The sequence below is a fragment of the Acomys minous genome, assembly GCF_964271855.1.
Source record: "Acomys minous genome assembly, chromosome: 11".
Classification (NCBI taxonomy): Eukaryota; Metazoa; Chordata; class Mammalia; order Rodentia; family Muridae; genus Acomys; species Acomys minous.
The window spans coordinates 4,497,345-4,512,393 of record NC_140492.1 but is presented as its reverse complement, the minus strand read 5'-3'; the positions used below and the strand labels follow the sequence as shown (position 1 = coordinate 4,512,393).

Genomic DNA, 15,049 nt, shown 5'->3' with positions numbered 1-15,049 from the left:
GGCAGAGGCAGGTGGATCTCTGAGTTTGAGTCCAGCCTGGTATACCAAGAGAGTCCAGGACAGCTAGGGCTCTGTTACACAGAGAAGCCCTGTCTTGAAAAAATAAAACAAAAACAAAACAAAACAAAACAAAACAACCCAAAGCTGCTTTTGCATTAAGTAGTTCTGTTGGGACTCTGGTTACTTCTCATGAGAAGCCTCTTGCCAAAGAACAGTCTGAGAGCCTCAGTTGCCCGGGCTTCCTGCCTCACCGTGGAATCACTCCCTGTCACACTTACTCTTGTTGTGATGCCATTAGCTATGGTAGCTGGCCAGTGGGGCTCAGACTGATGGAACTACCCAATGCTGGACATTCCGCCTGCCAAACTGAGGTAAGTCAGCCTCCTTACTTTCTGTTTTATGTAGCTTCAGGTATTTTGCTATGGCAACAATAAACATCCAAGCTAGGCGGAGTTCATGACTCACATAGTCAGGTGTCAGAATAAAATGATGGTTGCTTCAAACCATAGAATGTTGATGTGGTTTGTTATGTAGTCATAGATAATTGGAATGCTGCTACTATAATGACTTTGTTATTATTCATTTAGTTATTATGCAAAATAATGGTTTCACCAGGGCATTTTCAAGCATGATTTGTCCATAATCACCCAATATCACCACTTTAGTGTATTATTGCTAATTTAATGGTAAGGCCTAATAAATATTTATTATTAGACTTATAATTATAATGGCAGTATTATTTAACCTGCTTTCACAATCAATAAAGCTATAGACACCTGATCTATTTTAGAATAGCCTTATCACCTGAGGCAAGGCAGATATTACTTCCTAAGCTACCTTCCACTATCTCTCAGCCTCCATCCCATGCCATCTGCCGCTAATAATTTCTATTTGGTTACCTTCCATCCCAACATACCTGCTAAGGCTGTCCATCGGGGCCACTTCTTTCCATGTGGAACTTCAGAGTTCCTCCTCTGGGCCGCATGGCTCTTGCCCATCCCATGGTGATTCTCCTCCGTTTTTCTCCTCTGCTACCCATCTGCTTCTCCTTCCCAAGATCCTCCTCTCCCACAGCCCGCAAATCTTTGCCACATCTACCTTTCTCCGGCCCTGCCCAGGTATCAGGTTTTTTATTGGTTAAACAGGGAGGCAAGGTTACACAGCAATGTTCGGAGCTCATGAGAATGTGTTTCGGAGCAGCTGCTAGGTCTTTGGGGCAGTAGTTAGCATCAGGATCCCCAGCACCAGACCAAGCGCCACCATTGGTGTTTCTGCAGGAGCCCTCTTCACTTGAGCACCCCACTAGCCATTTGCCGTTAACTGCCCTTCAGGAAGCTACAGAAAGACCATAGGAGCTGTTTCTGTAGGATTTCTCCTGCAGGAAGATTGTTGGGCCTGCAGGATCTGGCTCTATAGAGTGCCCAAGCTCTGTATAGAGTAAACATGAATGACCACAAACATCAAAGCCAAACCAAATGCCATGCTAATCAGCAGGACTCCCTTTTGAATAAAAATAATGCAATTACCAAAATTTCTGGCTTGCTCATGAATACAGCAGAGGTGCCTTGTGTGTGTGATCTCTGTAATATACAGGTGGGGGTGGGGGATGGGGGGTGGGGCGCTTACCTACAGCCCGGTATGCTTCTGCCGTCAGAGTGAAGGGCAGCACCAGGTTGCTTCTAATTGGTATTTATGCAACATACTCCCAACGCTGCGGCTTGTGGAGGAAAAACGCCACGCCATCTCTTTCAGACACCTTTTACTTGTTATTTCAATAGGAAATTATTCTTCCCGAATTAGCTGCATCTGGCAGCCCCGCATTCCCGGCTGCCACGTTAGTAGCCCTAACCGTATCCCAGCTCCTCAATAACTCTCTCTTCAGCTTCACCTTCCCTGGGTTTTATTTATATTTGACAATTCCCTGGAGCTCCCTACAGGAAACGTTAGCGAGAGCAGGGGTCACGTGGCTTAAACATCCAGTGCTACATCGTTTTTCTTTATTAGTGTTTCCAGATCTGAAGACAACCGTGGATCCACTCCACACCAAAGGCCGCTTACTTCCCAGGGTTTCCAGACCCATCGTGTATTGTAAGCCTTACGGTAACAACTTAATCATCTCCTCCTAAGCAGGAAGGTAGTTGGGAGATGCTCGGCGGTGACGTGGAAGGGCACTGTGAGCTGGGGAGATGCTCGGTGGTGACGTGGAAGGGCACTGTGAGCTGGGGAGATGCTCGGTGGTGACGTGGAAGGGCACTGTGAGTTGGGAGATGCTTGGTGGTGACGTGGAAGGGCGCTGTGAGTTGGGAGATGCTCGGTGGTGACGTGGAAGGGCACTGTGAGTTGGGAGATGCTCGGTGGTGACGTGGAAGGGCACTGTGAGTTGGGAGATGCTCGGTGGTGACGTGGAAGGGCGCTGTGAGTTGGGAGATGCTTGGTGGTGACGTGGAAGGGCACTGTGAGTTGGGAGATGCTTGGTGGTGACGTGGAAGGGCGCTGTGAGTTGGGAGATGCTCGGTGGTGACGTGGAAGGGCGCTGTGAGCTGGGAGATGCTCGGTGGTGACGTGGAAGGGCACTGTGAGCGGGGAGATGCTCGGTGGTGACGTGGAAGGGCACTGTGAGTTGGGAGATGCTTGGTGGTGACGTGGAAGGGCACTGTGAGTTGGGAGATGCTTGGTGGTGACGTGGAAGGGCACTGTGAGTTGGGAGATGCTCGGCAGTTACGCGCTTGCCACACAAGCATGGGGACCCGAGTTGGGATCCCCTGCACCACTCAACAGCCAGGCATGATGGCACACACCCTTCCACCCCCAGCTCTGGGGAAGGAGCAGCAGGAGGGTCCCTAAGGCTTGCTGGCTAGCCAGTCTACCCAAAATAGCAAGTTACAGGCTAAGTGAGAGACACTGTCTCAAAAAACAAAATGTCTCAAAAAAATGTGGAGAGGGAGAAAGGAAGATACAGACACTAACCCCTGGCTTCCACAGATTCCTGCACACACACATCATACGCAGAACACATGTACATGCCACACACACATACCACACACACACATGTACACATGTACCACACACATATGTACATACCACACACATGCACAAATACAAAGCATGCACACACACATATCACACACATGTATGCACCACACACATATGCACATGCACACACATACTTATACTCACACCCTCTTACACATGTGCATACACATGCACACTTGAATACACTCATGCACACACCACATGCTCACACATGCACAAACATACACACCACCTACATACATATATACATACATACATACACACATGCATACACTCATTCACATACATACCTACACACACTCACGCACAATGTCATACACATGCACACACAGGCAAGCACGGGAAAACATGCACAATCATACATGCAAGCATGTTCTCAGGCTGAGAATACACCTCTCTGTGGTAGTAGAGCATTTGCCTCAAGTTCCAACCCAGTAGGCCCAAGTGCATTTTCGTCAGATCAGCACAGGCTCCGTAGGTGTTCCCACTCCCTGTGCAAGGCTCTGTGGGTGTGCCCACTCCCTGTGCAAGGCTCTGTGGGTGTGCCCATTCCCTGTGCAAGGCTTGGTGGGTGTGCCCACTCCCTGTGCAGGGCTCTGTGGGTGTTCCCACTCCCTGTGCAAGGCTCGGTAGGTGTGCCCACTCCCTGTGCAGGGCTCTGTGGGTGTGCCCACTCCCTGTGCAGGGCTCTGTGGGTGTGCCCACTCCCTGTGCAAGGCTCAGTGGGTGTGCCTACTCCCTGTGCAAGGCTCAGTGGGTGTGCCCACTCCCTGTGCAAGGCTCAGTGGGTGTGCCTACTCCCTGTGCAAGGCTCAGTGGGTGTGCCTACTCCCTGTGCAAGGCTCTGTGGGTGTGCCTGCTTCTGTTGTTTCTGTTGTGCAGGCATCGTAACTGGTGAGGACCAGGCTGCCCTCTCCCATCACTGCTCATAGTGCTCACCAGTGGCTGGCTGTCCAGCTGTGGCCTTGGGGCTGACACATGGCATCCGCTTCACCACAGAGGCATCTCGGGAACACAGTGAGGCTGTGGGTCAACAAGGCAGAACCTGGTGAGTGTAGCTACTTCACCACGAGGCAGGTAAAACATTTCCTGACTCACTTGGGGACACATTAGAGCAGCCACTGCCTGGTGGAAGGTGGCCCAACGCAGAGAAGCCTTTATTTTCAGGAGAAGGGATTGTACCAAGTTGGACTCTGAATGCACCACAGCTGTACCAGTGGGGCCCCCTTATCAGAAAACTGGCTTTGTGGTACTAGCTTTGTGGTTTTCTTTCTTTTTGCGTGCAGGCACACACGTGTGGTGCAGCCTTGGGTGTGTTCCTCAGGCATCTGCCACCATTTTCTTTATTTGACCCAGGGCCCCCTTGCTGTCACTGAGCAGGCCCCAGGGACGTGACTGTCTCTGTGCTCTCAGCACTGGGATTGTAAGTGTGTGCTGCTACACACTTGTAAATCTAAGTGCCTTGGTGTGGGTATGTATCCACAGAGGTCAGAAGAAGCCGTCAGGCTATAGTTACAGGAAGTTGTCAGTCACCTAGCCTCGGTGCTGGAACCTGGGCTCAGATCATCTGCAAGAGCAGTGCACACTCTTAGCCACTGGGTCGTCTCTCTGTCCTCTTCTCCCAGCGTTTTGCACTCAGCGTTCTAAGGATCCAACTTGGGTAGCTCTCTCTACACCAGCAGATCTTAATGGAAACCAGAGCGATAGAAACAGATCTCTGGAGTCACAGAGAGCTAATGGCGGGTGAGGTGTGTGCATCTCGCCCTTACAAAGACTCCCACATATGCAAGTCTCCCAAGCACAGCGTCCCTGGGCTCTCTGTCAAACACCCACGGCAGCCCAGGTCCTACTCGGCAGACTTACTGTGATGCTTTTCCAGATTTGGCTGTAAGATGTGCACTACTTATTATGGTCTGCCGTGATCCAGAAGGAGCTGGAGGCAGCTAGCTTAAATACACAGCCATGAAAAGCCGATTCAACTTCTCTCTCTCGGTTAAGATGCCCTGCTATAAATAGAAAAGGTTGGAACCCTTATTATAAAGCGACTTATTCATGAAGATCACCTTATTTGACAGCAGACAGACATTTCTAATACATGAATATAGCTAAGTATATGCCCAAAATTTTTTTCTTTTGACCTTAAAATTATAGCCAACACGTAATGTTTTCATTTTCAAGGAAATCTGATGTCATCCTGTAAATTACACAGAAAAAAAATTTATTTTGGCATGGGCACAGCTAAATAATCCTGATAATTTGGATACACTCTACCATCCTCATCTTTGTGTGGCAGTGAGAGTCTCCTGCTCGGACCCGCCCCGGGATGCCTCTGTCTAGGACTTTAATTGGTCTCATTCCTTCAACATGGAAGCACGCTGCTTTCCATTTTTTTTTCTTCTTTCTGTGGATCACCTGGACTCCCACATTCCTGCGATTTATTAAAACATTCAAATGCCAATCCCTTATTCGTGTTTTTATAAATATACTCTTGACTCTCTGCCAAGCAGAAAGGAATGTATGCGTTCTCTGATCAGGTCTGGTTTTGATGGGGCCTTATCATAGTTGGGGCCCGGCATGCTGACTGGGGTCACTGTTGTAATCACCTGCAAGCTAGTTGGCCTCCTCAAGTGTCCCTCCTCCATGGGCTGACCAGAGAATGAGGGAGAGACACATTCCACTGCCCAGATGGGATGCTGCTTGGTCCATCTTCCTCCTCCTCCTTTGGTCTCAGGTGCATGTGGCAAGGCCATTGCCCGGCTGGTTATCAAACGAGGTGATGGTGTCAATCCTGCTCACGGCTACTCCGGGGCGTGTCCCTGACATTGAGTTTTTTCTTAACAAAGGAGAGCCACTCTGTGTCTGCCAGAGCCCCAAGCACCCTGTTCCTGAAGGGCCTCAGGACATCCTGGCCTTGCACCAAAGCTGTTCTGGTGAGAAGGGACCCAGCAAGGCCTTGAGTGTTTGGAGAATCTGTTTTATAGGATGTGGCCCAGGCAGGTTTCCTGTTGACTTAGGTTCCCATCACAGCAAAGCCAAACAGCCTGTGTTTGAGGAAGAATGAATCCATAGCAAGAGTGGGAAGAAGGTTCCAGCCCTCCGGGCGCTTGGCTGTCAGCTGCTGCGGAGGGAAATGAGTTCCCACTGTGTGAGGGGCCTGTGGGCCTGGATTGGTGGACACCAGGCTTCTCCAGGCTGTTTCAGAGGCCTCCCTCCTTCCCCCGAAGTGGATGGCTTTTATTTTTCTCATCAATGGCTTTATTTATTTAACAAAAGACGAATATCTGATAAATCACAGAATATCGTGAAACGGGACAGTATACCATCTTTCTGAAAATAGGGGTGACGTCGTGTCAACACATGTGATCTCCCTGTAACAAACTACCCTGAAGCAGAATATTTCCCCAGCAGCTTTCACTCGCTTCTCATAGCTCTGGGGGCACAGAGGGCCCAGACCATGCAGCTAAGAGTCAGGGCCTCCTGGGAGCCTGCTCCCTTCAGATATACGCTCTCCGTGTCCTTACATGACACAGAAGATGGCAGTTCCCTTGGAACTCGAGGTCACCACTCCTGCCTGTGCCTCTTCGTCTCCCACAGACCCAACCTCTTGACACTACGCTTTGTGACCTTGGTTACAACATAATGAATCCAGAGGGACCAAAACCCTCACAAGGTAGCATTCTGCCTCGCCCCGCTCACACCTATTTCTCCACACGCTTATCTCATTGCACTAGACTTCAGAATCTTAGTGCACTGCGGCTCAGCTCCCAAGTGTAAATTTCAGAGCATGCCCTAACAAGCACCTCATCCAGTGTGAACTGGACTGGACTTAGTAGTTTTCTATTTCTGGGGCAAAATGGGGCAGGCTAGGTAGTTTATAAAGAAGATGAACTTGTTTGTAACAACTCTAGTGATGTTTTATACACTCCAAAGTGAAGGTTCTGGATCTCTTACGGGCCTCCTTGTTATGTCGTCATGTGGAGGGCATCCCATTGTTAGCAGAAGGGGTTGGGGCGGTGGGAACATGAGGCTGGAAGGAGACTAAAGCCATCCTCGACATCAGTACACTCCTGCGGTAACCAATGCATTGTGACTGCAACATCCAAACAGGATGACAAACTCTCTTGGCCTCATTCTCTCTTAAAGTTGTTGTTGTCATTGTTGTTGTTGTTGTTGCTTGAGACAGGGTTTCTCTGTGTAGCCTCACTTTGTAGACCAGGCTGGCCTCGAACTCACAGTGATCCACCTGCCTCTGCCTCCCAAATGCTGGGATTAAAGGCGTGCGCCACTGTGCCTGGCTAAAGTTCCTCTTCTTAATACCGTCATGGTGGCAATTCGGTCTCAACATGGCTTTTGCAAGGGACATCCCAATAATAGCATAATCTCCATATATGACCCTATGGTAAAGTCAAATAATACGCCCCCAAACACAGAATTGAGAGGAAGGGGGAAGCCTGTCAGCCTGCTTGGGTAGCAAGACTTTCTGGGTCAGACTGAGCATTAGAAAAAAAAATGAAACAGGTAAAATGGATCCAACAGAGAAGAGTCGGGGGGAAAAAGTAAGAAAAGGTGACCTGTGAGAGCCAGTCTGTCCTCTCGGAGCCTCTGGGGGCTGCACAGAGGCAGCGCAGGGACTGTGTGATCATTGCTGCTAAGTATGCGAGAAAGACGCAGAGCGCGGACAGCTCACAACTGTGCAGCGGCCTGAGTTCTCTCTGCTCTATTCCTGAAGTTCTAAGCATGTCCAGCCCAATGTGCAGGAAAACTGTGGTCTGTGGATGGGCCCAACATGAAATAGTCAACAGACTTAGAACATAAGTGCGCTCTCTCTCTCTCTCTCTCTCTCTCTCTCTCTCTCTCTCTCTCTCTCTGTGTGTGTGTGTGTGTGTGTGTGTGTGTGTGTGTGTGTGATTATTACCCTGTAACTCGAGTGTGCAGATCTTACATTTCAGCTGTAGATGATGATGTCATGTAATGCCTAAAGGTTGGGCACACCCGGTAGATAATTTCTTTACCACCATCATGGTGGACTGAAGATGGCTTTTGCCGTGGCACCCTCCAAGTGGCTCACCCTCATCCCCACAGCATGATGGTTTAAACAAGTCTGGAATCTTCTCTGTCCTTGAGGTTCTTCTTATCACAAATTCACATGCAGGCTTAATCCTAGCTTTATTTGGAGACACGGGATCTCAGCGTGTTGCTCAGGCCGGCCTGGGAATTCCTGGGCTCAGGTGACCCCTCTGACCCAGCCTCTTGAGTAGCTGGGGTGCAGCTGCAGATTGCCCTGCAGAGAAGTTTGTCAAAGACCGATGTCACCATGCATGCTATTCTCGGTTGGTCTTACTGAGGGTTAATGCCTCACCTTAGTCACCTGCATGCATGCTTGCCTGCACCTACCCCTGCCTAAAGTGTATCTCCTTCCCAAGAATCCTTGAAGTGTCACAGCTGGCTCCCACCATTATCATCCTGGAGAGTTCCAGAACATCGCAGCACAATGGAACCCAAGAACACACTGTAATGTCCACTGGAGACCATCTCTAAATAAGTTCTTTCCCAGGGGTCTTCGCAGGCCTCCAGACCACTGGATTCTGGGCTCTAGCTGCTATGATCTTCACAGAGACCCCAAACTTTCAGAATCTGGAATAAGCAGGTTTGAGTTGTTAGCCTTCTCAGACCTCCTTACACACACACACACACACACACACACACACACACACACACGCACACTCTCACATACACGCACACACACATATTCTCACACATGCACATAGACTTTCACACACACATACACACATGCATACTATCTCTCTCTCTTTCTCTCTCTCTCTCTCTCAAACACACACACACACACACACACACACACACACACACACATACACACACACACACACACACACCTGTAGGGAGTAAAAATCCTTTGCTCTATAGATTTTGATGAAAGAAGTCAAGGAAACTCTCATGGGCAGGAGGCTGGCAAAGACAGGGAGACCAGATGGGAGCGTTCAGGGCAGGGCCAGAGGCATTCCAGAATGTTGAAGTATCAGAACAGGAGGGCTCTGAGCTTCCGTGTGGACAGTGACTGAAGTGGCGGATAGCCCACGTTCTTGGTGGCCATAGATAGGGGTAAGCGTGTCTTCTCACTGTGTTACAGAGGCTGCTGCTGTGTCTCACATCCTCCCATCTCATGAAGCAACTGTGTCCTGGAAAACAGCTGGAGCTGAATGCCCTCCAACGGCATTTCTTGGTTAGAGCTTTGGCATGCCCTTAGCTTAAGTCCCTCAGGTTAGGTGTAGCCTGCCACACCGCCAAGCGAGGTCAATGGAGGGACACATATCACACTAACAGGGAACCAGGGGTATGAATAATCATGATATCAACCCTAATGACTACAGGTAGGGCATCTCAAACCTTGTGATACACCCGGGTAAACTGAGACACGGAGTAGCGATGTGGCTTGCCTCCAAAGCATGAAGTTGCAGCATCAGCAACTGCACCGTATTCCTTAGTCATCGATCTTGATCCTTAGCGCCCCAACATGCCCCCCAAGATACCTTCTAAAATGTCTCCCAAGTTGCTGGCGGGTGGGTAGGGCATTTTTACTACGTGCCTGAGACTTTTCTCGGCTACTGGAGTGCATGGCTCTCCAAGTCACAGAAAAAGATGCAAACTCTCATTTTCCCCTCTAGGCCCCACAGACCCTGGTGGAGGGGCAGCTCCTGGTGCCTCAGGAACACACTCTGGGAAACAGCAGCACGACACTACTAATCAAGTGGATTCTAATTTGCCCCTGGAGGTATGAAATATGAGTTTGATGTCACTATGAGGAATATTTTAAAATAACATAGCCTGCCTGTAAATTCTTCGCAGCTTAGACTGTCCCTTTTAGGACATTCGCACGACTGTGTAGGGCCATCGTTAATTTTGACTATTTTTTTCCACTTTCATTTCTTTTCAATTTTAGCCAAAAATGCAATAAATGTCATGGAACAGATCTTTGTGAGGCCATTGGTGGATGAATCATGGGGTATCTGGAAAGTGTTTTTGCTTTTCTGGTGAAATGGTCTTTTTCTCTTTAATAAGAAACAACAAATACTACATCTCCTGCCTCAACAATAAAAATGTCTTACAAAACAAAAGCCTGGGCTTTGGTGCGTCATGACCACATGCCTCTTGACTCACAGTGCATCTTAGGGAACCTAAGTGGCCTGTGTTTAGAGCTGTGAATCTGTTCTGGAAAAGCCTTCAGAAATCAGACCATCTCAGGTCACAGGGGTATTTTTTTTCCACAATGATTCCTTTGATTTGTAACATGTGAAAGTAAAATAAGCTTTCCACAAACCCCTTAAAAAGTAAGGCCCCAGTCAAATGGCTCAAAATAAGACTGAACTACACTCCAGTCTCCGTCTGTCGGAGTTCTCTGACCAGATGGAAGGGAGATTTCAAAAAGCCAGGTCTGGGAAGGCTGTTGCCTGCCTGTCCCCTGGACCCCACATAGCTGAGGCGGGTGGAGTAGAGCAGGTCATCCGCCCAGTCTCCTGGAGCCTCAGTCCATGGCTGTGCCCTCAGGTCGCAGAGCAGGCTCTGAGACAGAATCTGTGCCAGCAAGGGAGACAGAGTTCTGCAGAGCTGTTCTTTGAAGAAAAATGAATTTCTGGGCTAGGATATACTCAGAGGTAGAATGAACAAGTTGCTGGCATCTACTCCCAGCAGGGGAAATAGAAGAAAGAAGGAAGGAAGGAAGGAAGGAAGGAAGGAAGGAAGGAAGGAAGAAAGGGAAGCAAGAGAGCAGGAGGGAAGGACTGGGGCTGCAGCTTGGTCGACAGTGCTTGCCTAGCGCCTGTGAAGCCCTGTGTTCAGTCCCCAACACCTTATAAACCGGATGTGGTAGCAAACACTGATAGTGCCAGTGCTCAGAGAAGCAGGAGGACCTGAAGTCCGAGGCTGCCCATCCTCAGCTGCATAGCAGGTTTAAGGCCAGCCTGGGCGACATGAGACTCCTGCTTCAGGTCTGCCCTCCTTTTCCCAGGTCTCCTGAAGGTTGGATGTCCTGTAAACCCCAGTGTGTCCTGGCATGGAGGCTCCTGGGCCCGTCGGGGGTCGTTGGGATCCTATGCTGAGTCTGGACAGTGTACCCAAAGACTGCTTCTCTCTAGAACTTGGGGGGCGTAGGGAAGAAATGACTCCAGAACCTCAGTGGGTCTGGAAGATCTCGTCTCCTTCATGGCTTTGATGTGTCTCTGTGTCCTCCTACTAACACAGACCATGGACCAACATGACATACCACTGGCCTCTATGTTTCAGGGGCATTTCCACCTGGTGCAAAACCATTTGATATCTCAATATTCAGCTAGCTACAATCATTTGGACACATCCCAAGTAATATCCATATATACTTTATATGGTAAAAATTAGCATATTGAAAAATAGGTATCTGTCACTGACCATTTGGGGCTATTTGTTTTAGTGATGCTGACTAACATATCAGCTAATATCTCTTCCAGAAATAAGTGTGTCTAAACAACACACACACACATGTGCACATGCACACACACATGCACACACAAAACATTTGGACCATATGCATAAATTTGCATGTGATTTCTATTGTGTCAGGACTACGTTTGCTTCTTTTCTTAGTAGCCTACATTAAATCCAAAGTGATTGGATTGAAAGTATATTTCAGGGCAGGAGAGATGGTTTGGCAGCTAAGAGCACTGTCTGCTCTTCCAAGGAACCTGTGTTTCACTCCCAGCACTCACATGACAGCTCACAGCCACCCGTGACTCCATTCCCAGGAGATCCACGCTTTCCTCTGGCTTTCACAGTCACTACACATGTGACACATGGCGTGGATAAAGGTAAAACACCCATAATATTGTAAATCTTTTAGACTTGCTCTGTTATCAGTTGGCCTCTCCCACTGCTACAGCGGTACCTTCTGCAGAGCCCTGCCCACCCAACCCTGATTCTGTGGCGAGTCCATCGAAAGGAGAAACGCAGGATGGAGGAGAGCATGAGCCAGGTGTACTCCTCTCGGGGCTAAATAGAGGAACGTCTGGGCTTTTCCTTGTTCTGGGACCTTGCGTTCCCACACACTACACCTCACACCCCAGTAAAGAGAGACAGCCCCCCCCCCCCGCCATTGCTCTGGTTCATCCACGTCCTGCGTTGACGCTGGTCAGTGGGCTATTGATTTGTGCAGAAGAAAACAACAGTTTAATGAGCACACACACACACACACACACACACACACACACACACACACACACACACACACCAGTTCCCTGAACTTCATCTCAGAGAACACACTCCAGGCAATGAGTGACCCCAGGCATCCCACATTCAGGGTGTATGGCCACTTGCCTTTTCTATGCCTTTGGGGAAGCTGACCATAAGACAGTGGACATTCCGTGGACTAAGTAGATGTCACAACAGATTGAGACACATTTTGCAGCGTTGTCACTGTTCCGGCTTTCTCAGGGGACAGTAGCCTCCTGAAGCAAGCCCTGGCATTGTCGGCACTCCCACAGCTGCACATCCTTTGTGAGGCGGTTGCAAAGAGCGAGCTGTGTACATTCTGTGCATGTTTTTCTAGCAGGGCAGTAAGAAAACATTTGCTACCTGTGGTGTTCCTGGAAGGCAGTGAAGCACACCGTCCAATGGGTGGGTTGCACTATCTCTGCCCTGAGCTTGGCTCTCCAACACGTGCTCACTGGGTGCCTACCATGGGGCAAGGTCTCCTAGAAACAGCAACTAATGCTGGTGGGTGATGAAGTGGAAAAAAGCACCAGACATTTTAGATACTTTATATTACTCTGTCTGTAAATGAGGATGAGGACTGTTCCACAAGATGCATGGGCCTGCATGTGTGTGTGTGTCTGTCTGTGTCTGTGTGTCTGTGTGTCTGTGTATCTGTGTATGTCTGTATGTGTATGTGAGTCTGTCTGTGTGTGTCTCTGTGTGTGTGTGTCTGTGTGTGTCTGTATGTGTCTGTATGTGTATGTGAGTCTGTGTGTGTCTGTGTATGTGAGTCTGTCTGTGTGTGTCTGTGTGTGTGTCTATGTGTGTGTGTCTGTGTGTCTGTGTGTGTATATGTGTGTCTCTGTATGTGTGTGTCTGTGTATCTGTGTGTATGTCCCTGTGTGTCTGTGTGTATGTGTCAGTGTGTGTGTGTCCCTGTGTGTGTCCCTGTGTGTGTGTCTGTGTATCTGTGTGTGTGTCTGTGTATCTGTGTGTGTCTGTGTGTGTGTGTCCCTGCCATCTGTCAGCTCATGTCCTCCCATGTACCATCTTCTGTGATGCTCGCTGGTAAGGTAGGTGAAGAAGGCTTCTCTCCGGGTCCCTCCTAGCTTAGCTGTAGAAGCATCACTTCAACATGTGGTGTCTGTGATTCTGCCCTTTGACTTATCTGAGGTCATTATAGCAATAGATGAATAAAACTAAGATTATTTCTGCATTGGGGCCAAAATCATTATAAAACTTGGGCCTAATTATGTCACTTAAGGAGCCCAAGGTAGGCTCCACGGGCAGGCTGTGTTTTCAGACTATAATTCGAGGGGAAATACCTTTTAGGTAATTGCTAAGCTCTCGTCTTTCTAACAATGAACATTAGGTATCCAGTGGTTATTCAGACGTTTGAGTCTGAGCTTCAGGGGGATTGGTGCCTCCTCCTGCTTTGCCAGGCTTGGTCTGTTTTGTTGTGGAACTAACCATGTCGCGTGCACTTGGTGTGTTTGCAGCAGCTCCAAGCCTTTGGGGATGTGACAACACATGACCAAGACACAACTACACAGACCCCAGCACCTTCAGGTCTAGGTGTAGCAGCACACCCCCAGGATACCAGCGAATGTGCCCTGACTACGGCACCCACCAAGTGACAAGGTCTTTAGGCTTGTGCAAATCCTAAAATCTCAGAGAAGGAGTGTCTCCACCGGCTTAAGGAATCTTGGACGTTGACTCTGCAGCTGCCGAGCTGTGTCAGTCTCTGGAAAGTAATGGTGTCCCCGTGCAATCTGAAGAGATGGTACCCGAGGCTGCAGTGCTTGCTTTCCATAGGAAGTGTTCTCTGTGAGATAGTGATCTCACCCTCACATCCTTTAGAATGTTCATTATAAAGATTTTAAAGAGAGAAACAGGGAAAAGCTGGCTTAGCGTGACAAAGCTCTGGGCTCCATTTCTAGCAGAGAGGGGAACCGGACAGGGAGCTGGGGGTGGGCGGGCAAGAAAAAAGAGAAGGAAGGAGTTTTAGAAGATAAACAGCTCACTAAAGCACGGGTCTTTCTAAGGGTGATTAAAATATTGTTTTCCTGACCAGGCATGGTGGCGCACTCCTTTCATCCCAGCACTCAGGGAGGCAGAGGCAGGAGTATCTCTGTGAGTTCAAGGCCAGCCTGGTCTACCTAGTGAGTGTCAGGACAGCCAGAACTACAAAATAAGACTCTGTCTTTTTTAAAAAACTAAAATAAACAAACAAACAAATAAACAAACAACATAGTGTGGCTCCCTTTATTCCCCACAATAGCATATAACCTATTTTCAACACACACTGGAACTGGAAAGAGTTAAAATTTATGCCCTTTCAAGACTTTCCCAGTAGAAGACTGAGGGCTGTGGCAGTGAGCTGTCCTTGCTCCATGGCTTTCCAGCAGCCTCCAATCCCAGCTCTACCAGGCGGCTCTGTGACCATAGGCCACAACCTCTTGCTTTATCACCATTGGCCCTGGAGTTCAGTGTCTCTTCTGCAGTTCCTTTGCCTGTGCCCACGGTTATGATGGGAATACAAAGCATCCACCAGGGGGCGCTTGGTTGCCTGCCTGTGGTGGCTGTGGGTGGAGACGGACCTTGGGGACAGGTGAGGGGCCCTCTAGTATTCCCACTGTCTTGGCATGCTTCCAGACATCCAAGGGCATGAGGACTTCTCAGGGTCAGCGTAGAATTTGGTACAATTTGACTGCCAAGTGTTCTGTACTTTCACCCACACCTTGGAACAGCTGCTGTGAGAAGTGTGCACTGCTGACAT

The 15,049-nt window shown here is 49.0% G+C and overlaps 2 long non-coding RNA genes across 2 annotated transcripts; both read left to right on the top strand.

Annotated features, from left to right (window-relative positions):
* The first annotated feature begins 1,776 nt into the window (after positions 1-1,776).
* LOC311608595 lies at positions 1,777-4,106 on the top strand. The gene is made up of 3 exons (XR_014783034.1): positions 1,777-1,834; positions 2,005-2,088; positions 4,033-4,106. It is a non-coding gene; the product is annotated as an uncharacterized lncRNA (long non-coding RNA).
* Positions 4,107-9,236: 5,130 nt separating this feature from the next.
* LOC311609254 lies at positions 9,237-10,021 on the top strand. The gene is made up of 2 exons (XR_014783328.1): positions 9,237-9,274; positions 9,717-10,021. It is a non-coding gene; the product is annotated as an uncharacterized lncRNA (long non-coding RNA).
* The last annotated feature ends 5,028 nt before the right edge of the window (positions 10,022-15,049 follow it).